This window comes from Ranitomeya imitator, chromosome 10, assembly GCF_032444005.1.
Source record: "Ranitomeya imitator isolate aRanImi1 chromosome 10, aRanImi1.pri, whole genome shotgun sequence".
NCBI classification, from domain to species: domain Eukaryota; kingdom Metazoa; phylum Chordata; class Amphibia; order Anura; family Dendrobatidae; genus Ranitomeya; species Ranitomeya imitator.
The window spans coordinates 90179156-90202691 of NC_091291.1; the positions used below are offsets into that span (position 1 = coordinate 90179156).

The window sequence follows — 23536 nt, forward strand, 5'->3', positions numbered from 1 at the left end:
CGCCGACGCATCGGCGCACAATGCTAGTGTGAACGTAGCCTTACAGTGCAAGTTACTCCGATGTGCAACCTTCAGCTCTAGAGTGGGCGACCATGAAAACCAGTGGGGTAAAACGTACAAATAACCATGCTAATGCTCTATACGTAGTAACGAGTCCTCTCTATCAAATACCAAATGGTGTACACATGTCCCCTAGCACCGGAGGCAGTCGGGGGAATGCTAGCAAAACAATCACAGATGCAAAACAGTATATACAGACCCTGTGGTAGTGAACTGCCTTTATGCATGTGTACCCCCTGATCAAGCCAAGCGGAACATGCATGGGGCGTTTCACCACCACAGGGTCTGTATGGATATTTAGGCTACTCTTTTGCATCTCCACTAGCTTTGTTTTACTCAACTAGTTTTCAGAGTTGACAACATAAACCACTGATACATGTCAATTACTAAATCTGGTCATATGCCTTCTCCAAGGACTAGATCAAAGACACACCAAAATATATAGCTCCTACACAAGCACATGGAGCAAATGTCCAGAAAAATAGTATCATAAAAATGTAATTTATTAAACAAATATACAAAAAATCATGATATAAACAGCTTATCATTGACAAGGCACATAGAGGGCTTCCATATGAGGACACAAGAAACAGCAAAAACACGGAAGGAAACAGGCTGGGCAAACTGACGGACATCATATGATTTCCACCCCAATAAACCAATGCAGTAAGGAAAAAGAGCGTAGTGCAATAAAGGTGCAAACAGTAGATCAAATGTCACAAGGTAGAGGGTTTAGTGTGGGAGAGCATACACCCATTAGCCAAATATCGCTACCCAAGGGACAGAGATCATATTCAAACAACGTCCTGCTTACCCAGGTAACCTGTCAGCGTGTGTCCAGATCAGCCCCGACGCGCGTTTCGCGTGGGCTTCCTCGGGGGACTGTTTTCAGAGTTGCCTGCTCCAGAGCGGAGGTTTATATAACCTGGGTGCTCAGGAGTAACCTGCATTGTAATTTTAAGAAGCACTCCCAAAAAAATATGTATCCTCATAAAAGAGGATATCTGGGACATTAAAAAAAAAAAAAAAGTGCACTAACAAGCAGATTGTTACTACCTACCTGCCTGTTGTACCTGGCGCCTTTCTCCACCAGCAAGGAGCAGTCAACAGACTTCCGCTGACATCAGGTTAACAGAGGCAGTTTCTCTTCCTGGTGACAGGACGGGATAACTGGCGTCATGCTGATTATTATTATTATAGCGCCATTTATTCCATGGCGCTTTACACGTGAGGAGGGGTATACATAATAAAAACAAGTACAATAATCTTAAACAATACAAGTCACAACTGGTACAGGAGGAGAGAAGACCCTGCAAGCGAGGGCTCACAATCTACAAGGGATGGGTGAGGATATTCATAAATTATTGCCTTCCTTCTACCTTATGGCCACCAACGTCACTACATGGCAGAAAGGTAGAAATATTGACAGTCGACGCTCCGTTGATTAATTGGGGAAGCTAGCTGTCAATCAGCATGACACTGGTAGTCACGCCCTATCAACAGGAAGACAACCTGTTGATCTGATGACAGGGAGCAGCTGAATCTCCGGCAGGAGCGATCAATGATAGGCACTGGGGAAAAACAGACAGGTAGTATCCTCTGTTAGCAACTACATACCTTTATATTTTTTAAACTCCCAGATATCCCCTACTTCAATCATATTGTACAGCACTATGTACTTACAATTGCTCATTTTGCCTTCCTATCCAGTTAGTTGTTCTCTTTTCCATTAGGTGTATGACATCACGCGATTAAAAACGGACTAGCTGAATCCTTCTAAGCTCTATGTAGAAACAGGAGGTCAATTTTCCCTGTATGAGTCATGAGTCGCTGAGTCAGGAGTTGAAGAGGGGGATGGTAAATGCAGGGACAAGAGACTTCCTGTTTCTACATAGAGCAGAGAAAAGAAGAATTAGCTGGGTAGAAAGGCAAAATGAGCAATTGTAAATGCACAGTGCTGTATAATATGATGACTGCAATATATTAAGGGGATAAAAACTTTGATGGTAGGAGGAGGAATGCTTTGTTAATCTCATGTAGATGCATTTTTAATCATATACGATTCCTTTAGTGGCTTCGTTTCTCTAATTATCCCAATTTCTTTTGTAATAGTTTAATTATTATTATTATCCACTAATAAAGATAAGATCAATCTGCATATATTCCAGCTGTCAATAGTATAAAATAAGAAATAAGACTCCAACTGCTAGACATATTTACAAAAGGAATTATTCAGAATTTTGGACAAAATATCAATGATAAAATGTATTTTGAAGTAGAAACAAATAAAAATGTTTAACATTACAAACTGACATCTACGGTACTTTAATTGGGTTTACTGGTGAAAACAAGTTACCATCTACCAGGGAAAGGTAATAACTTGCAGATCGGTGGCCGTTCAACCACTGAGGCTCGCTCCAATCGGCAGAAAGGGGTAATATAGAAGGACATACACTCGTCCACTGCTCCATTCGTTCTTTATGGGGTTACTGAACACTAAGCTTCATTTTTTGCGGCACCCCCATAAGAGAATGAAAGCAGCGACCTGCCACTCCATTATCAGTATGGGTCCCAGCGGTCAGCCCCCCATCCATCAGCACGTTATTCCCTAGCCTTATCCTGTGGACCAAGTTGTTCTCACGGGACTCCCCATCTAATGACCTAGACTGAGCTTGGGCTCTTTTCCTTCTCAATCAATAATGGAGACATCTGGGCTTTTGTCAGTAAATGAAGGACGTGTAGGGCCCACCAGGGCCAACACAAACATTTCAGGGGAGGTCGGGAAAGACCGCTCTTGGCCGAATAAGGGAACAGATAGAATGATTCTAACATGAAGGATTGCATTCACAACTGGTAAAACCATCTCATGTTGACTTAAAGGTCCTCATACACTTTGGATAAAAGTTGGCCAAACAAGCCAATTATTGGGGGCTTGAAAGCCATCTGATGTGTATTGGGGGCCTCCTGACTCTTCTTCCTTATACACAAGACCTTCTCATGGGAAAATCATTGTCTATGATGTTATCTAATCTAACCATAGTAATTTAGTGTTAAATCAAAATATTTTGGGGGAAAGCAAAAGCTTAAAATTGGCACAATTTATAGAGGAAAGAACAGAGCTATCCCGCAATGGTGCCATCTTGGCCCTTTCTCCATCATTACAGGCCTCCTATTTTAGCATACAGGAGTATGTTTAATGCATAGGGAAATGACTGTAGCACAAAAATAATTAAAAAAAATAAAAAAAACTGCAAATCAGATAACAAAATGCATAAGAGCAAAGAAGAATCTGAGGCTGCGCCCAGAAGCGTGCACAAATCCCGGCTGTTCTGTGCCTTCCATTAGTTTGCATGTTCTCTGGGATTTGGCACAACGCTATTACACACATTCAATAGTCAACAGCAGGGAGATTAACAAGCGACAAGGATGCAAAACAAACTGTTCCTGTTGTACGCGCTGTACGCTGTCACATACACACATCTTCCCACGTGTTTCCATAACAAACTGGTTACCAGCTACGTGGCTCCTGCGCTGGACGAGCAAAGGCGAAAAATACAGGATTCACGCCACTGTGATCAGGCCGTGTGTGCTCACACCGGGACCGTACGAGCAAACGATCCGGGAAATGAATACTTCTTCATGGCACTAAATAGGTCTGCCTCTATATAATAACTAGATCCAGCTCATATCATGTGTGGATAACTTGTCGGCCATGTCTAGGATAGAGGAATAATAATAGCTCTTCCTACTGTCCTTTAAATTAAATGTGTAAAAAAGCAGAACTTCACAGGGTATGAACACTTTCTCAATGCACTGTATGCCTACAAGATGGTTCACACAAGTCATTAGTCCCATGGTTGGCCTAGGACTTTTGGACATAAAACGGATGAGAAAAACGGATGAGAAAATACGACCACAGTACTGTTGTGTGAACTAGGCCAAATCAGTTACAGAACTTCAGCCTAAAAACAGATAAATTGGTAAATTACAAGGTACAGCAAAAGACAAAGATTAAAAGGAGCATTTCCATCTCCAAGATACGGCCCAATATTTAGTAGTTGTAGTAAGTAATATTCATTATTATTAATAGCAAATACAGTATCTCCAATTAGAAATGTAGTATAGTTCTTCTGATTCACTATGTTGCTTACCCCATGTGCAGGGCATTGCAGTAGCTTAGATATCCATGGTTACGACCACTAACAACTAACTCACTACATGAGTGGTCGTAACCATGGATATCTAAGCTACTGCAATGCCCTGCACATGTGGTAAGTGATATAGCAAATCAGAAGAACTAGACTACATTTCAAATATTACACATACTACATTTTGGGATAGGATCTTGGAAATGGGAATATTCCTTTAAGCATTATAGGGGGGAGATTACAAAAAATTTCAAGTCAGTTTTGTTGGTGGCGTGAAATGTAGAAGTGTTGAAGTATGTGATTAATTTGGGACCTCTTTAAAATACAACACTTCTCTCTAGAGATGTCCCACATGTAGGTCAGTCTGGTCGGATTAAGTGCAACCAGCTTGACCTTTCTGCACAAGGTCTCCACCTCCCTGAATGCAACCAGGTAATTTGCAGATTGCATCAGCCGCCTTATTTTTTAAATCAAAATTAAGCATCTGGACTACTAAAACAGATGTAAGTCCTGAGGTCCAGACATGGAGTTCTGTGCTACACTATGTCCCACACCAGACTGAAGGTCCTGAGGTCCAGACATGGAGATCTGGGCTACACTGTGTCCCACACCAGACTGAAGGTCCTGAGGTCCAGACATGGAGATCTGTGCTACACTGTGTCCCACACCAGACTAGAGGTCCTGAGGTACAGACATGGAGATCTGTGCTACACTGTGTCCCACACCAGACTGAAGGTCCTGAGGTACAGACATGGAGATCTGTGCTACACTGTGTCCCACACCAGACTAGAGGTCCTGAGGTCCAGACATGGAGATCTATGCTACACTGTGTCCCACATCATACTGGAGGTCCTGAGGTACAGACATGGAGATCTGTGCTACACTGTGTCCCACATCATACTGGAGGTCCTGAGGTCCAGACATGGAGATCTATGCTACACTGTGTCCCACATCATACTGGAGGTCCTGAGGTACAGACATGGAGATCTGTGCTACACTGTGTCCCACACCATACTGGAGGTCCTGAGGTACAGACATGGAGATCTGTGCTACACTGTGTCCCACACCAGACTAGAGGTCCTGAGGTAAAGACAGGGAGATCTATGCTACACTGTGTCCCACATCATACTGGAGGTCCTGAGGTACAGACATGGAGATCTGTGCTACACTGTGTCCCACACCAGACTGAAGGTCCTGAGGTACAGACATGGAGATCTGTGCTACACTGTGTCCCACATCATACTGGAGGTCCTGAGGTACAGACATGGAGATCTGTGCTACACTGTGTCCCACATCATACTGGAGGTCCTGAGGTACAGACATGGAGATCTGTGCTACACTGTGTCCCACATCATACTGGAGGTCCTGAGGCACAGACATGGAGATCCGTGCTACAGTGTCCCACATCATACTGGAGGTCCTGAGATACAGACATGGAGATCTGTGCTACACTGTGTCCCACACCAGACTGGAGGTCCTGAGGTACAGACAGGGAGATCTGTGCTACAGTGTCCCACGTCATACTGGAGGTCCTGAGGTACAGATGTGGAGATCTGTGCAACACTGTCCCACACCAGACTAGAGGTCCTGAGGTAAGGACAGGGAGATCTATGCTACACTGTGTCCCACATCATACTGGAGGTCCTGAGGTACAGATATGGAGATCCGTGCTACATTGTGTCCCACATCATACTGGAGGTCCTGAGGTACAGATATGGAGATCCGTGCTACATTGTGTCCCACATCATACTGGAGGTCCTGAGGTACAGATATGGAGATCCGTGCTACATTGTGTCCCACATTATACTGGAGGTCCTGAGGTACAGACATGGAGATCCGTGCTACATTGTGTCCCACATTATACTGGAGGTCCTGAGGTACAGATATGGAGATCTGTGCTACACTGTGTCCCACATCATACTGGAGGTCCTGAGGTACAGACATGGAGATCTGTGCTACACTGTGTCCCACATCATACTGGAGGTCCTGAGGTACAGACGTTGAGATCTGTGCTACACTGTGTCCCACATCATACTAGAGGTCCTGAGGTACAGACATGGAGATCTGTGCTACACTGTGTCCCACATCATACTGGAGGTCCTGAGGTACAGATATGGAGATACGTGCTACATTGTGTCCCACATTATACTGGAGGTCCTGAGGTACAGATATGGAGATCTGTGCTACATTGTGTCCCACATTATACTGGAGGTCCTGAGGTACAGACATGGAGATCCGTGCTACATTGTGTCCCACATTATACTGGAGGTCCTGAGGTACAGATATGGAGATCCGTGCTACATTGTGTCCCACATTATACTGGAGGTCCTGAGGTACAGATATGGAGATCTGTGCTACACTGTGTCCCACATTATACTGGAGGTCCTGAGGTACAGACATGGAGATCCGTGCTACATTGTGTCCCACATTATACTGGAGGTCCTGAGGTACAGATATGGAGATCTGTGCTACACTGTGTCCCACATCATACTGGAGGTCCTGAGGTACAGACATGGAGATCTGTGCTACACTGTGTCCCACATCATACTGGAGGTCCTGAGGTACAGATGTTGAGATCTGTGCTACACTGTGTCCCACATCATACTAGAGGTCCTGAGGTACAGACATGGAGATCTGTGCTACACTGTGTCCCACATCATACTGGAGGTCCTGAGGTACAGATATGGAGATACGTGCTACATTGTGTCCCACATTATACTGGAGGTCCTGAGGTACAGACATGGAGATCCGTGCTGCATTGTGTCCCACATTATACTGGAGGTCCTGAGGTACAGATATGGAGATCTGTGCTACATTGTGTCCCACATTATACTGGAGGTCCTGAGGTACAGACATGGAGATCCGTGCTACATTGTGTCCCACATTATACTGGAGGTCCTGAGGTACAGATGTTGAGATCTGTGCTTGATCTTACCAGCATTCAAAGGCTCAGGCCGGAGATTGTGAAAACCAACATTTGTGTTGGTGTTTTTATATCTACGAGTTGGATATTTCTCTGGTTACTGAAGTACAACCATAAGCATTTCATAAGTGATTGCACTTTTATTGACAAATGCATCAGGTTTATGTAAAGACTCAATAATTATAGCATTGTCCCTCATTTTTCTGCCCTTCTCCCAGCAACAGAGATCAGCTTCTGGGCCAAATCCTGAGTGATGGTCGCCCATTTTTGTTTGATCAGTGCTTGGAGTTCATTACAATTTCTGTATTTGTTTGTCCTCTCATTTTTGAGGATTGACCATGGTTCTGATCGGGATTGACATCTGGAGAGTCTCTTGGTCATGAACCCAAAACGTCAATGTTTTGTTCACCGAGCCACTTAGTTATCACTTTTTCCTTGTGATATGGTCTTCATGATACTGGAAATAGCATCATCACCACATTACCCCTGGATGGTTTGGAGAAGTTGCTCTTGGAGGATGATTAGATGCCATTCTTTATTCATGGCAGTGTTCCTAGGCAAAATTGTGAGTGAGCCCCCTCCATGGACGAGAAGTCCCCACACAAGAATAATCTCAGGATGCTTTACTGTTGGCAGACACAGGACTCATGGTAGCGCTCACCATTCCTTCTCCGGACAATCATTCCTCCAGTTCTCCGGGGGGTACAATCTTCGTTCCTCCCACAGACTGACATTCTGCAGGAAGTACAGGGATTTGAATGCAAAGAACTGAGGTAAAGTTATTTTCTCTGATGAAGCCCCATCAGACTTTTTGGGACATCAGGAAGAATGATTGTCCAGAGAGGAAAAAAAAAAAAAAAAGGTGATGCTTTACCAACAGTAAAGCGTCCGGAGACCATTTATGTGTGGGGGCTTTTCATCCATGGAGGGGGCTCACTAACATTTATGACCAATATCACTGCCAGGAATAAAGAATAGGATCTAATCATCCTTCTCCCAAAGCTCCAGGAGAAATGTGGGGATAGTTTTTCCAGCAGGATGGAAACCATGTTCCGATTCAAAAGACATAACCAAGTAGATCGGAGAACAGAACACTGACATTTTGGGTCCACGGCTAGGAAACTCCCCAGATCTCAATCCAACGAGAACCCATGGTCAATCCTCAATAAGCGAGAGGACGACCAAAACACAAATTGTGATAAGTTCCAAGTACTAATCAGACAGGAATGGGCGGTCATCAGTCAGGACTTGGACCAGAAGAGGATTCTCCGCTGCCGGGGAGAAGTGCAGAAGTCTGGAAAAATAAGGCTCAACACTGGAAATAGAGTCTTTATAAAAACTTCACATATTTGTCATTAAAAGTATAAAATCTTCAGAAATGCTGATAACTGTACTACAATAAGTGAAGACATCCCTCTAATATATATATATATAAAAACACTGAAGGAGCAAAATGTGGAAAAAACTAAGTTTATGTCAGTCTCAAAACAACTGCCCACAACTAAGGTTTATAGACGCCAACCATGTAGTGTGCACGTGGCCTCCTGAGTCTGCCCTGACCAAGGTGGTCAGAGAGAGAAGGATCAGGCCGGTGGAATAGGATCGGCCGATCCTTTTGTTTTCAGGGAAGTTCCTCAGAGCGGCTTCCTCCTCTCTCCCTGCCGGAAACACATGAAGGATCAGCTACACTGAGAACTGACAACGGTCGGCCAGGCTTAGAGAGCGACTGTGTATGTCCGAGTCTCACCTTCTGGCCATCACTGGGTCAGGCGGCCCTTCACCTTCCCTCGCTCTCGGCTCTGACTGCTGGGTATAACAAGCCGGCACAGGAGCAAGCAGTGTACACAGAACGGATTTCCATTACGGCAAGGAAAGAATGATAATAAAAAGTACAAAGAACTAAACCGCCAGTGAAAAAAGAAAATCAGATAGGAGATAACTGCAACATGTATGCTAAGGAAATGGAGACTTCTGGACATGGAGCCTGTGGTCTCACTTTAACCCCTTAACTCCCAGAGCGGTTTTTGGTTTTGCGTTTTCGTTTTTTTGCTCCCCTCATTCCCAGAGCCATAACTTTATTTTTCCGTAAATATGGAATAAGGGCTTATTTTTTGCGTTCCGAGCTGATGTTTTTATTGATACCATTTTCGTGCGGATGCGTTCTTTTGATCGCCCGTTATTGCATTTCAATGCAATGTTGCGGCAACCAAAAAATAAATAATTTAAAAAAATAAAAAAAAAGGTAATTCTGGCGTTTTTGCTTTTTTCTCGCTACACTGTTTAGCGATCAGGTTAATGCTTTTTATTATTGATAGATTGGGCGATTCTGAACACGGAAATACCAAATATGTGTATGTTTGATTTTAGTTTTATTTTGATTGGGGCGAAAGGGGGGGAGATTTGAACTTTTATATTTCTTAAAAACTTTTTTTTTTTTTTTACTTTTGGCATGCTTCAATAGTCTCCATAGGAGACTAGAAGCCGGCACAACTTGATCGAATCGATGTTCAGATAGCCTCCATGTAGCAGATGTACTCACTTGCTATGAGCGCCGACCACTGGGTGGCGCTCACAGCAAGCCACCACTGACAACCATAGAGGTCTCCAGCAGACCTCAGGTTGCATTGTAAGGCTGGTTTCACATTTGCGTTTTTTCGCAAAAAAACGCATGCGTTTTTTTCCCTATACTTAACATTAAAAACGCATTCCTTTTTTTGCATGCGTTTTGCCGCGTTTTTCCACCGCATGCGTCTTTTGTATGCATGCGTTGTTTTGCAGAAATGCAACCTGTAGCATTTTTTAGCGGCGTTTTTTTTGCTGCAAAAAAACGCATGCGTATTTTTGCTGGAAAAAAACCTATTGATGTCTATGTAAACGCATGCGTTTTTAAGCACCTGCGTTTGTTAGCGTTAAAAACGCATGCGTTTAAAAAAAAAAAAAAAACTAAAAACACACCATTATGCCACCCCCCACCATAAAGGTGATAAAGGGATCCTAACCCTAACCCTAAAGGGATCCTAACCCTATCCCTAAAGGGATCCTAACCCTATCCCTAAAGGGATAGGGTTAGGATCCCTTTAGGATTAGGGGTAGGGTTAGGATCCCTTTTGGGTTAGAGTTAGGGGTAGGGTTAGGATCCCTTTAGGGTTAGGATCCCTACCCCTAACCCTAGCTATTTCTGTTTATAGTGGGTTTTTTACTTTATTTTGATGATTGGCAGCTGTCACACATTTTTCAGCATGCGTTTAAAAAACGCAAACGCATGAAAAAACGCATGTAAACGCGGCAAAATGAAGTGTTTTTTTCACATGCAAAAACGCATGCGTCTAAAAAACGCAGCGTTTACATGCGTTTTTTCCACCATGTGTTTTTTTTTTTTACAAACGCATGCGTTTTAAAACGCAAGTGTGAAACCAGCCTAACACACCGGTGACCCACAATCACATGACGGGGGTCATCAGTGCGCATATTTCCAGCGCGATTGCCGAAAGCGCGATTTAAATGACGCTGTCAGTTTGACAGTGGCATTTAACTGGTTAATAGCCACAGGTGGATCGTGATTCCATCTGCGGCTATTGCGGGCACATCAGCTGTTAAAAACAACTCACATGTCTCCGGAAAGATGTGGGCTCACCGCCAGAGCCAACATCAAAGTGGGGAATACCGATATCGGCGTACTATTATGCCAGAAAGGGGTTAATGGCAGACATGTAGCACCTAATTTTTTATAACTTTTCCAAACTTTTTCTCCAGAATTCTGTGGTCAAAGCTTTGGTGAATCAGGGCCGTACAAGTGATAGAAGTTTCCTAACATTACAATATATAACACTTGCTTTGCCCCAGACGTATTCTGTGACACTCTGCAGCTCGTGTTGTCACATGAAAATTAAGGGTACGTTCACACTAGCCAATAATCGGAGATAAGCACTAAACAGGCCACCAATCAGCCAAAGAACTAACAAAATGCTTGTTCGACTGGTGAGACTATTTTTCAGCTTGCTTAACAAAAAATGATCATTTTCAGCAGCACACTGTCCTGTGTAAACGAGACACGTGCTGCCGAGAACAATGATATTCTACGTGCAGATTTACTAAACTCCAGAGAAAATGAGCGATTCATGAAGAGTCTTCTGCTTGAAAAACAGGCTTATTTCAACAGCTGATAAATGGCACAGCGTTAACATTAACTTAATGTGTGGAACAGCCGACCTCAGGAGCTGGTCACAGCAGATGCACAAAACAAAAAAAGATGTTGATGCTTACAATGACAGGTAACATTTTTGGGCACCCCTGGTCAAAAGTACTGTTACTGTGAACATTTCAGCATGATGAAGATGAATTGGTCTCTAAAAGGGCTAAGGTTAAAAATGACATTTCCTTTGTATTTTAGGCAAAAAACAAAAAAATGTCCATATTTTTACATTTTAAAAATGACAAAAAGGAAAATGAGCTGATGCAAGAGTTTGGGCACCCTTGGAGATTTGTGCGCTCAGAAATCTTTGACCAAGGTTTCAGACCTTAATTAGGACGGCGTCACACTCAGCGTATGAAAATACGGTCCGTTATTTACGGCCGTAATACGCAGAAAAGTCCCCAAAATAGTGGTCCGTATGTCATCTGTAGGCAGGGTGTTGTGAATTCTGTGGCTGAATTCACTCCTGTGGTCACAAGTGGTACTGCAGCTTCTGGGCTTCCTCCCTCAGGTGTTCTGGTGAGCTCGTTGGCTGCCTTGTTATTTAACCCCTTAATGACCGCCAATACGCCTTTTAACTGACCTGAGATATAAGAGAATAGCCTCCCCATACAGGTAACAATCCAGAAGCTGTCGGCTGTCCACTATAGCTGACAACTTGCTGCATCAGCCATGATCAGTGTTTGCACCATCCAACTCTGTTTAACCCCTTAGATGCTGCTGCCAATAGTGACTACATCATTATAAATGGTTAACAGAGTGTGGGGGCTTCCTATTTAACCAAATTGGTGCCCTCAGATCTTGATTTTGTGGTCCTGATGTTTGCCATGGCAATTCACGACCAAATAGCGGCCTTAGAGTCTGACGGCTATAGTAATCTGTTCAGAAGTTAGAGACATTTAGGTGGTAGAAATACACATTTTCATTCCTATCATGCCACTTTGCATTAATTCCTGTAAAGCACTTAAAGAGTTAATAAACTACATGACTGCAGTTTTCAATATGTCAGGGGGTGCTGTTTTTAAAATGGTATCATGTTTAGAGGTCTCATATATTGGGAAACCCCCAAAGTCACTTCAAACATGGATAAGTCCCTAAAAAAATAAATTTTGTAAATTTCCTTGAAAAAAATGAAAAATTGCTGCTACATTTTTAATCCTCCTAAAATGCAACAAAATAAAATAACATTTTACAAATGGTGCTGATGTAAAGCAGACATGTGGGAAATGTTATTTATTAATGGTTTGCTGTGGTATGACTATCTGGATTAAAGGGATAATCATTCAAAGTTTGAAAATTGCTAATTTTTTAACATTTTTCTCTAATTTTTGATATTTTTTAAAAATAAACACAAAATATATGGACCTAAATTTACCATTATCATAAAGTATAATGTGTCACGAAAAAACAATCTCAAAATCACTGGGATTTGTTGTAGCGTTGCAGAGTTATTACCACATAAAGTGACACTGGTCAGATTTCAAAAATTTGGCTCCGTCACTAAGGGGTTAACTCCACCTGATTCTGTCTTCCTTGCTCCTTGTCAATGTTCCAGTGTTGGATCTGAGCTTCTGGATCTTTCCTGTGGCCTGCTGCTCTGCTTAGATAAGTGCTTCTTTGCTTTTGTTGCTGTTTTTTCTGTCCAGCTTGTCTATTCGTTTTTGCTGGAAGCTCTGAGACGCAAAGGGTGTACCGCCGTGCCGTTAGTTCGGCACGGTGGGTCTTTTTGCCCCCTTTGCGTGGTTTTTTGCTTTAGGGTTTTTTGTAGACTGCAAAGTTCTCTTTGCTATCCTCGCTCTATCTAGAATATCGGGCCTCACTTTGCTAAATCTATTTCATCCCTACGTTTTGTCTTTTCATCTTGCTAACAGTCATTATATGTGGGGGGCTGCCTTTTCCTTTGGGGTATTTCTCTGAGGCAAGTCAGGCTTGTATTTCTATCTTCAGGCTAGTCAGTTCCTCAGGCTGTGCCGAGTTGCATAGGTAGTGTCAGGCGCAATCCACAGCTGCCTTTAGTTGTTCAGGTATTGCGGTCTACAGAGATTCCACGTCTCAGAGCTCGTTCTATTGTTTTTGGGTTATTGTCAGATCACTGTATGTGCTCTGATTGCTGGCACACTGTGTTACTGGATTGCCTTCATAACAGCAGGGTGTGTCAGCGTATTTTGCGCACGGCATCCTCCGTATGTAATCCGTATGGCATCCGTACTGCGGGATTTTCTCGCCGGCTTGTATAAAATACAGCGCTAGTTAGCTTAAAAGCCGGTAATTCAATTGTCGGCTTTTGCCATCTCCTTCACAAACCCGACAGGATATGAGACCTGGTTTACATACAGTAAACCATCTCATATCCCTTTTTGTTGCATATTCCACACTAATAATGTTAGTAGTGTGTATGTGCAAAATTTGGGCGCTGTAGCTATTAAAGGGTTAAATCGCAGAAAAAATTGGCGTGGGCTCCCGCGCAATTTTCTCGAGCCTGGGAAAATATTCTGAAAAGTTCCCAGGCTCGAGTTCATATGAGGGCATCCAGCAGAGGGCGCATCACCGCAACTCGAGGTAACTACAGGTCATTCACCTACATTCCATTCATTCGCCGAGTTTTTACTGGCAGGGGCAGCTGCATTAGCAGCAGGGTGGATAAAAATCAATGTTTTTTTAAAAAAAAATTAAAAAAAAAAAAAATTCGGATTTTTTTTATTTAAATCGGATTTTTTTTTATTTAAATCGGATTTTTTTCAATAAATTGCTTTTTGAGGAAAATATTTTACCATCTAAAGGTTCTTCCATCATGAGATAAAGCTGAGTTGTTTAATTCAGTAGAATAAAGGCTGTATATGTGTAACATTCACAATGCCATGCTCCTCCAGAGGTTTCTGTAGGATTAGTGGGCAGTTTCTCTCCTATATTATCACAGACGCTCGCTTTACTTACGCAGTTCTCGAAACTGAATTTGACTCCGCAGAGGTCCCAGCCTCTTCTTCATGGCAAAAATGTTACAACATGAACAGAGTTGAGAAAAAGACCTTAATTCTATTGTTCTACAAACCTATGAATACAGAATCAACCCCTTCAGTGCCAAGTCCAAGAAGTTAGACAATATGTTTCTGATTGTTTGGAGTGGAATAGATCTGCACAACACAAGAAGAATGTGAATCTAAGTGTGAGGAGGAGGAAGGGCAAGCAGACAAGAAAATGAAAGTGAAACTTTGAGCACAATACTGCAGCATAGCCACAGACAGACAAGTCTGGATCTGTTTGTGTGTACGATCTGAGGTTTATTACATTCTTTCCTTATAATGGCAGCAGGCCGTAAAAGAGACCCAGTTTGGGAATATTTTAATGAAGCTCCTTCGCCTATCGGTAAGGCAGGCATGCGTGCAAAATGCAAACGATGCAACAAAGAGATGCAAGGCCTGGTGGCGCGAATGAGGCAACATCATGAGAAGTGCGGTGATGAAGATGAGTCAAAGATGAGAGACAAAGAATGTAATAAACCTCAGATCGTACAAACAAACAGATCCAGACTTGTCTGTCTGTGGCTATGCTGCAGTATTGTGCTCAAAGTTTCACTTTCATTTTCTTGTCTGCTTGCCCTTCCTCCTCCTCACACTTAGATTCACATTCTTCTTGTGTTGTGCAGATCTATTCCAATCCAAACAATCAGAAACATATTGTCTAACTTCTTGGACTTGGCACTGAAGGGGTTGATTCTGTATTCATAGGTTTGTAGAACAATAGGATTAAGGTCTTTTTCTCAACTCTGTTCATGTTGTAACATTTTTGCCGTGAAGAAGAGGCTGGGACCTCTGCGGAGTCAAATTCAGTTAGGTAGAAACTTTGATTTAAATCACTGATTTAAATCAAGCCTTACTGACTAGTGATTTAAATCAGTTAGATTTAAATCAAATCCACCCTGATTAGCAGAGCTTCTGCTTGCAAAATTAGTTAACCATTTCAGATGGATTTACAGTGTGGGACGAGACTGGTCGTCGGAAGGTATGGGATATTGTAGTTTGTTTTGTTTACATTTGTGCCAGGTGACAAGGGTCTTCAGGTGGATTACCAATATAATAAAATATTACAACAACGTGTGTATTTATTTCATTAAAATACTTTGTAATAATGTGTGTGTGTGTGTTTTTTTAACCATTTCATACTATTGGATTAATAATGGATAGGTGTCATAATTGACACCTCTCCATTATTAATCTGGCTTAAGGTCACCTTACAATAGAAAGGTGACATTAACCCTTCATTACCCCATATCCCACCGCTACACGGGAATGGGAAGAGAGTGGCCAAGTGCCAGAATAGGCGCATCTTCCAGATGTGCCTTTTCTGGGGTGGCTGGGGGCAGATGTTTTTAGCCGGGGGGGGGGGGGGCCAATAACCGTGGACACTCTCCAGGCTATTAATATCTGCCCTCAGTCACTGGCTTTACTACTCTGGCGGAGAAAATTGCGCGGGAGCCAATGTCTCATATCATGTCAGGTTTGAGAAGGAGATCGGAAAAGCCGGCAATTGAATTAACGGCTTTTAAGCTATCTAGCGCTGTATGAAATATTAATATATATACACCCCTATACTATGTGTAGACATTTCTTAGCTATTGTATTCTAACCTGTCAGTGTGATTTTACTGTACACCGCACTGAATTGCTGGCTTTTCTATAGAACACCGCTGCGTATTTCTCGCAAGTCACACGCATGGTCCGTGTGTAATCTGTAATTTTCTCGCCCCCATAGACTTTCATTGGCGTATTTTTTGCGCAATACGGTGACAAAAGGCAGCATACTGCGATTTTCTACAGCCATAGAAGACCGTATAATACGGATCAGTAAAATACGGCAGATAGGAGCTGGAGCATAGAGAAGCATTGTACCGTATGCAATTCGTATTCTCTGCACCTCTCATACGTCCGTAAAACGTGCTAGTGTGAGGCCGGCCTTAGCCTGTTAGGGTTTTGGCTTGGTCACTATCATCATTGGCACATGCCAGTTGATGCGAATTTCCCAGCTTTATAAAAACCCAGCCTCCTCTAACCTTGTGCCAAAAAGCAGCAGCCATGGGTTCTTCTAAGCAGTTGCCTAGCACTGTGAAAAAGAAAATGGTGGAGGCCTGCAAAGCAGAAGGGTTTGAGAAGATGGTGAAGTGTTTTCAAGTTGCCCTTTCATCAGTTTGAAATGTAATTTAGCAATGACAGATAACAGTGACAATGAAGGTCAAGATAAGGTCTGGAAGACCAAGCAAAATGTCAGTGAGAGCTGCTCATAGAATTGCTAGAGAGGCAAATCAGAAACCCCACTTGACTGAAAAAGACCTTCAGAAAGATTTAGCAGACTCTGGAGTTGTGGTACATTGTTCTACTGTTCCGAGACACCTGCACAAATATGGCCTTCATGGAAGAGTCATCAGAAGAAAACCTCTCCTGCATCCTAACCATAAAATTCAGTGTCAGAAGCATGCAAAGGTACCTTCACACTGAGCAACTTTAGAACGATAACGATAGCGATCCGTGATGTTGCAGCGTCCTGGATAGCGATATCGTTGTGTTTGACACGCAGCAGCGATCAGGATCCTGCTGTGACATCGCTGGTCGGAGCTAGAAGGCCAGAACTTTATTTCGTCGCTGGATCACCTGCTGACATCGCTGAATCGGCGTGTGTGACGCCGATCCAGCGATGTCTTCACTTGTAACCAGGGTAAACATCGGGTTACTAAGCGCAGGGCCGTGCTTAGTAACCCGATGTTTACCCTGGTTACCATTGTAAATATAAAAAAACAAAACACTACATACTTACATTCCGGTGTCTGTCGCGTCCCCCGGCGTCAGCTTCCCTGCACTGTGTCAGCGCCGGCCAGCCGTAAAGCAGAGCACAGCGGTGATGTCACCGCTCTGCTTTACGGCCGGCGCTTACACAGTGCAAGGAAGCTGACGCCGGGGGACGCGACAGACACCGAAATGTAAGTAGGTAGTGTTTTGTTTTTTTATATTTACAATGGTAACCAGGGTAAATATCGGGTTACTAAGCACGGCCCTGCGCTTAGTAACCCGATGTTTACCCTGGTTACCTGGGGACTTCGGCATCGTTGGTCGCTGGAGAGCTGTCTGTGTGACAGCTCTCCAGCGACCACACAACCATTAAACAGCGACGCTGCAGCGATCGGCATCGTTGTCTATATCACTGCAGCGTCGCTTAATGTGTCGGTACCTTTAAGCCTCAATGATCAAAGGTACAGTACAGACCAAAAGTTTGGACACACACCTTCTCATTTAAAGATTTTTCTGTATTTTCATGACTATGAAAATTGTAAATTCACACTGAAGGCATCAAAACTATGAATTAACACATGTGGAATTATATACTTAACAAAAAAGTGTGAAACAACTGAAAATATGTCTTATATTCTAGGTTCTTCAAAGTAGCCACCTTTTGCTTTGATGACTGCTTTGCACGCTCTTGGCATTCTCTTGATGAGCTTCAAGAGGTAGTCACCGGGAATGGCTTTCACTTCACAGGTGTGCCCTGTCAGGTTTAATAAGTGGGATTTCTTGCCATATAAATGGGGTTGGGACCATCAGTTGTGTTGTGCAGAAGTCTGGTGGATACACAGCTGATAGTCCTACTGAATAGACTGTTAGAATTTGTATTATGGCAAGAAAAAAGCAGCTAAGTAAAGAAAAACGAGTGGCTATCATTACTTTAAGAAATGAAGGACAGTCAGTCTGAAAAATTGGGAAAACTTTGAAAGTGTCCCCAAGTGCAGTGGCAAAAACCATTAAGCGCTACAAAGAAACTGGCTGACATGAGGACCGCCCCAGGAAAGGAAGACCAAGAGTCACCTCTGCTTCTGGAGGATAAGTTTATCTGAGTCACCAGCCTCAGAAATCGCAGGTAAGACCAGGTCAATGCCACACAGAGTTCTAGCAGCAGACACATCTCTACAACAACTGTTAAGAGGAGACTTTGTGCAGCAGGCCTTCATGGTAAAATAGCTGCTAGGAAACCACTGCTAAGGACAGGCAACAAGCAAAAGAGACTTGTTGGGCTAAAGAACACAAGGAATGGACATTAGACCAGTGGAAATCTGTGCTTTGGTCTGAGGAGTCCAAATTTGATATCTTTGGTTCCAACCACCGTGTCTTTGTGCAACGCAGAAAAGGTGAACGGATGGACTCTACATGCCTGGTTCCCACCGTGAAGCATGGAGGAGGAGGTGTGATGGTGCTTTGCTGGTGACACTGTTGGGGATTTATTCAAAATTGAAGGCATACTGAACCAGCATGACTACCACAGCAACTTGCAGCAGCATGCTATTCCATCCGGTTTGTGTTTAGTTGGACCATCATTTATTTTTCAACAGGACAATGACCCCAAACACACCTCCAGGCTGTGTAAGGGCTATTTGACCAAGATGGAGAGTGATGGGGTGCTACGCCAGATGACCGGGCCTCCACGGTCACCAGACCTGAACCCAATCGAGATGGTTTGGGGTGAGCTGGACTGCAGAGTGAAGGCAAAAGGGCCAACAAGTGCTAAGCATCTCTGGGAACTCCTTCAAGATTGTTGGAAGACCATTCCCGGTGACTACCTCTTGAAGCTCATCAAGAGAATGCCAAGAGCGTGCAAAGCAGTCATCAAAGCAAAAGGTGGCTACTTTGAAGAATCTAGAATATAAGACATTTTCAGTTGTTTCACACTTTTTTGTTAAGTATATAATTCCACGTGTTAATTCATAGTTTTGATGCCTTCAGTGTGAATGTACAATTTTCATAGTCATGAAAATACAGAAAAATCTTTAAATGAGAAGGTGTGTCTAAACTTTTGGTCTGTACTGTATGTGTGGAGAAGAAAGGGCACAGAATTTTAGGAAAAGAACATCTGGCCAACCATTAAGCACAGGGGTGAATCAATCATGGTTTGGGGTGGTGGTGCAGCCAATGGCACAGGGTACATTCCACGGGTAAATGGAATAGATTCAAAGAAATGTCAACAAATTCTTGATGCAAACAGAACACCATCTGTAAAAAGCTGAAGGTGAAGAGAGGATGGCTTCTACAAATGGATAATAATCCTAAACACACGTTAAAAGGCGCAAGCTGAAGGTTTTACAAAGGCCCTCACAGTCGCCTGGTCTGAACATTGAAAATCTGTGGGTAGACCTTAAAATAGCAGTGCATGCAAGACGGCCCAGAACTGGAAGAATTTTCCAAGGAAGAATGGATGAAAATCCCTCAAAACAAGAATTGAAAGACTCTTGTACGGCTGCAAAAAAAAAAGAGTTTACAAGTTGTGATACTTGCAAAATGGGGTGCCACTAGGAATGAATTATGCAAGGTGCCAAACTTTTGCATCTGCCCATTTTCATTTTTGACATTTTTAAAACATAAAAAAATTACCATGTTTTTTTTTGCCTAAAATACAAAAGGAAATGTGCCATCCGTAACTTTAGACCTTTAGAGATCATTTCATCCTCAACTTGCTTAACTGTTCACAATATTAGTAATTTTGAAGAGGGGTGTCCTAACTTTTACATGCCACTGTATTTATTTTTTTAGAATAAATACTTCAGTCATTGTATGAAACTCCTGTTCTAAAAGTTGATCTAGTGACGACACTCGGGGTCAGCAGGGGAGGACGTGGCCGTGTGTTCTGATGTCCCCACACCCTCCGCGTTACCATCTCACCCCGCCGTTGTAGGTGACGCACGCGTATAACTATGTGCTGGGATTCTTTTCACATGAATCGCATCAGTCAGTAAAAATGTTCATGTGCATTTCGCCACTGGCTGCTATGAATGTTCTGCTGTGTGCAGACTGTGGTGTGAACACGGCCTCACCAGGAGCACAGCAAGGGCCGATGCTCCACATCACAGTCTCATACAGCCGGCTTTCTACATGGACGATGACCAGACAATCAGTGTCCGCTCCTCCTCGGTGTGACCACCACTCACTGCTACGGTGGTCCTGTGGTCACACACCACATCCAGCAGGACGACCTTACTGCTGATCCTGGGACCGGCCAGCTTCCCAGTGATGACTGCTGGAGACAATGCCAGGAGCGGCCTCAGCGCGACCCCGGCACACAGGGGGGGCGGGGGCCACCCCGGCACACAGGGGGGGGGCGGGAGCCACCCCGGCACACAGAGGGGGGGGCGGGAGCCACCCCGGCACACAGAGGGGGCGCAAGACCAGGAGCCCACGTGTCATTTACTAGTCCTGCCCACCAGCTGTCAACATGGCACTGATGCCAGTCACATACAACGGCTACAGCCTCATTCTTACACACAGACGGAATGATGATAAGCCATGGAGACCATCACCAGGTGGGGTGGCAAGTAGTGCACAGATGGTGTATACAGGGCAGGTGGGAGGCATGTAGTGCAGCACGGAAGGTGGGTGGCATGTAGCTGTGTATACAGGGCAGGTGGGGTGGCATGTAGTGCAACAGGGCAGGTGGGTGGCATGTAGCCGTGTACACAGGACAGGTGGGTGTCATGTAGTGCAGCAGGGGAGGTGGGTGGCATGTAGTGCAGCAGGGCAGGTGGGGTGGCATGTAGCTGTGTACACAGGGCAGGTGGGGTGGCATGTAGCTGTGTACACAGGGCAGGTGGGTGGCATGTAGCTGTGTACACAGGGCAGGTGGGAGGCATGTAGCTGTGTACACAGGGCAGGTGGGTGGCATGTAGCTGTGTACACAGGGCAGGTGGGAGGCATGTAGCTGTGTACACAGGGCAGGTGGGTGGCGTGTAGCTGTGTACACAGGGCAGGTGGGTGGCATGTAGCTGTGTACACAGGGCAGGTGGGGGGCATGTAGCTGTGTACACAGGGCAGATGGGGGGCATGTAGCTGTGTACACAGGGCAGGTGGGGGGCATGTAGCTGTGTACACAGGGCAGGTGGGGGGCATGTAGCTGTGTACACAGGGCAGGTGGGGGGCATGTAGCTGTGTACACAGGGCAGGTGGGTGGCATGTAGCTGTGTACACAGCGCAGGTGGGGTGGCATGTAGCTGTGTACACAGGGCAGGTGGGAGGCATGTAGCTGTGTACACAGGGCAGGTGGGAGGCATGTAGCTGTGTACACAGGGCAGGTGGGTGGCATGTAGCTGTGTACACAGGGCAGGTGGGGGGCATGTAGCTGTGTACACAGGGCAGGTGGGTGGCATGTAGCTGTGTACACAGGGCAGTTGGGAGGCATGTAGCTGTGTACACAGGGCAGGTGGGTGGCGTGTAGCTGTGTACACAGGGCAGGTGGGAGGCATGTAGCTGTGTACACAGGGCAGGTGGGTGGCATGTAGCTGTGTACACAGGGCAGGTGGGTGGCATGTAGCTGTGTACACAGGGCAGGTGGGGGGCATGTAGCTGTGTACACAGGGCAGGTGGGTGGCATGTAGCTGTGTACACAGGGCAGGTGGGAGGCGTGTAGCTGTGTACACAGGGCAGGTGGGAGGCGTGTAGCTGTGTACACAGGGCAGGTGGGAGGCATGTAGCTGTGTACACAGGGCAGTTGGGAGGCATGTAGCTGTGTACACAGGGCAGGTGGGAGGCATGTAGCTGTGTACACAGGGCAGGTGGGTGGCATGTAGCTGTGTACACAGGGCAGTTGGGAGGCATGTAGCTGTGTACACAGGGCAGGTGGGTGGCGTGTAGCTGTGTACACAGGGCAGGTGGGAGGCATGTAGCTGTGTACACAGGGCAGGTGGGTGGCATGTAGCTGTGTACACAGGGCAGGTGGGTGGCATGTAGCTGTGTACACAGGGCAGGTGGGTGGCGTGTAGCTGTGTACACAGGGCAGGTGGGTGGCATGTAGCTGTGTACACAGGGCAGGTGGGAGGCATGTAGCTGTGTACACAGGGCAGGTGGGTGGCATGTAGCTGTGTACACAGGGCAGGTGGGGGGCATGTAGCTGTGTACACAGGGCAGGTGGGTGGCGTGTAGCTGTGTACACAGGGCAGGTGGGGGGCATGTAGCTGTGTACACAGGGCAGGTGGGTGGCGTGTAGCTGTGTACACAGGGCAGTTGGGAGGCATGTAGCTGTGTACACAGGGCAGGTGGGGGGCATGTAGCTGTGTACACAGGGCAGGTGGGTGGCGTGTAGCTGTGTACACAGGGCAGGTGGGGGGCATGTAGCTGTGTACACAGGGCAGTTGGGAGGCATGTAGCTGTGTACACAGGGCAGGTGGGCACTGACTACCTGGCTGCCCCGCTTGCCCTTGCCGCTTACCTCTCGTCAGCACTCTGCCCTGCGGCCTCCCATGGCCTCAGTCTCCGGCCTCCTGTGGGGTCTCCCAGTTCCCCCTCTCAGCATCCGCAGCTCGGGGGCCGAGGGGGAGAGAGAGCCGCAGCTGAGGCGAGCACCGTGCCCCCTCTCATCCTGCCCCCTCCTCCGAGCCGCAGGGCACGGCGGGCATGTAACCGAGCTGCCCGGCACTTCCTCGCTTACAATCCGGGCATGTGTCGGGGGAGAACGGAGGGGGACCCGGCTGGACGATCCCCCTCCCCGCGGTGCCGCTCTGGTGTCCCCGCTCCCGGGGGTTTCTGATCTCGGATGTGGGAAGACACTGGATCCTACAGCCGCTCTGCTGCCGCTGTCAAAATAAGAGCCTCTCCCTGTAACTGCTTCCTGCTCCCCTCCTCCTCCTGTCTCCTGAGCTCAGTCCTCCCAGCCGCCCGCACACCTGGGACACGGCGAGGAGGGCGGCAGGGGAGGCTGACAGGGGAGGCTGAGGGGACGGGGAGGCTGGTAGTGACTACAGTGGAGGCTGAGGCCATGGGGGGAGAGGAAGCAAGGACTACAGTGGAGGCTGGGGGGCGGCATAGGGAGACAGAGGGAAAGATGGGGGGCGGCATAGGGAGACTGAGGGAAAGGTGGAGGGGAGACTGAGGGAAAGATGGGGGGTATAATAGGGAGACAGAGGGAAAGATGGGGGGCGGCATAGGGAGACTGAGGGAAAGGTGGAGGGGAGACAGAGGGAAAGATGGGGGGGCGGCATAGGGAGACTGAGGGAAAGGTGGAGGGGAGACTGAGGGAAAGATGGGGGGCGGCATAGGGAGACTGAGGGAAAGGTGGAGGGGAGACTGAGGGAAAGATGGGGGGGCGGCATAGGGAGACTGAGGGAAAGGTGGAGGGGAGACTGAGGGAAAGATGGGGGGCGGCATAGGGAGACTGAGGGAAAGGTGGAGGGGAGACTGAGGGAAAGATGGGGGGT

General features: G+C 45.8%; 1 protein-coding gene across 2 annotated transcripts in view; it reads right to left on the bottom strand.

Moving 5' to 3' along the window:
- The window catches only part of BCL9L (BCL9 like), a 66091-nt gene extending 43088 nt beyond the window's left edge, over positions 1-23003 (bottom strand). The window contains exon 1 of one of the 2 annotated variants that reach the window (XM_069741184.1): positions 22552-23003. The gene's annotated coding sequence lies outside the window, so the exon portion shown is untranslated. The remainder of the gene's footprint in view (positions 1-22551) is intronic. The other variant, XM_069741183.1, reaches the window with a different exon arrangement.
- Positions 23004-23536: the final 533 nt, after the last annotated feature.